Raw genomic sequence first — 1449 nt, 5'->3', positions numbered from 1 at the left:
GAAATAAATAAAATACAACCTAATTTTTCGGGTTCTCACACTCTCTCTCCCTTAACAGAATTTCGTCCATGAAATTCTCTTCTTTGCTCACAAAAACTCGATTCTATAGTATTTTCTTCTACTTCTCAAGAGTTTTTCTTCACTCATGCTGCTACCACAATCTATCTAGAGAGACAATCGTAATAATGCAATGGCTAAAACACCATACTAAGAAAAATCAGTGAAAATATCAAGAGGTGAGAAGTGACGCAACCTTTAATCTTGATGAAAAGAAAAGTTAACACTTGGTTACTATTCTTGCTAGTTCTTAAACCATACACTGTACATTGACTAATCACCGATAACGTAAGGTCCCTTTCATCTTTACTCTTTTACCACGAGACCCGTATCACCTTCTCAAACCAAAATTACTTCCTTTCGAACCACAAATGAACAATTCTCGTTTAAATTCAGGACTACATTATAGTAATAGATTCACGAATAAGGATCCAATGCTGCCCAACCACCAATATTTAATATCACTCATTAAAACATCAGGTACCAAGTCCACTGTTTCTCAGGGATACAACTTACTGCATAAAAATTTCATTACGCATAGTCCAATGATTACAACTATTTCAGGCAAAACCTCACTAATGGCTAACTTTGACTAGGAATGTCTTGACATGCTATTCGACTAGGCAAATGCACTAATTCACACTTATTCTGCACCTCTTCTAGAATCTCTTCGTATTTTTTTTTTCAATTCTATGTTGTGGTGCAGTAGTTCAATTTTCTCCAAGTATTTTGTTCCTATCGTCCTCGACAGTGCTGAACTAATTTTTTTTGGAACTCTACTTCCTTTTGAATAATCTCTATTTTCTTATGCAGATCATTCACATTTGTCATCTCGCCGATTCACTTAACTCGATGATAGCTTGCCTAGCAAATCAAAGGAGCAAAATAAGTAACTAATTACTGTCGCGCCCCATTTTTTATAAGAAAAATAAATGGTTTAAAAGGTGAATTTTGATTCAATTTTTGGTTGGAAAATGAATTTTTGAAAGAAAATGAAAAATATGGGTCTAAATGGGACTTGAAAATGCGACGATTTGACCCAAAATATAGTTTAAAAAGGGTTTTTGAAATAAAAATCGGAGTCGCCACTTGGTATAGAGTTAAGGTGTACCAAATCACCTAAAATGAATTTTTAGAGGAAAAGGTAGAAAGAAACCCCTTTTAAACGACTCCTAGTCTACGTAAACCAACGAAAAAGGTTCGGGAGTCACATTTGACGAAGGAGAAGGCAAGGATAAAAATCCAAGGCACCCCTTTGACCTAGCCAAGGCTAGTTGCGTGATTTAGTCAAAGATTTTCTTGTTTTAACCTTAAGATTCATCGCATTTGGATGTACTATATGAATGCATACCCTAGACCTAGGAGGGCATCGGGGGGCAAAATTTCTCTTCA

Source organism: Coffea eugenioides, unplaced genomic scaffold (genome assembly GCF_003713205.1).
Source record: "Coffea eugenioides isolate CCC68of unplaced genomic scaffold, Ceug_1.0 ScVebR1_3411;HRSCAF=4618, whole genome shotgun sequence".
NCBI lineage: Eukaryota > Viridiplantae > Streptophyta > Magnoliopsida > Gentianales > Rubiaceae > Coffea > Coffea eugenioides.
This window is presented reverse-complemented; position numbering follows the sequence as displayed.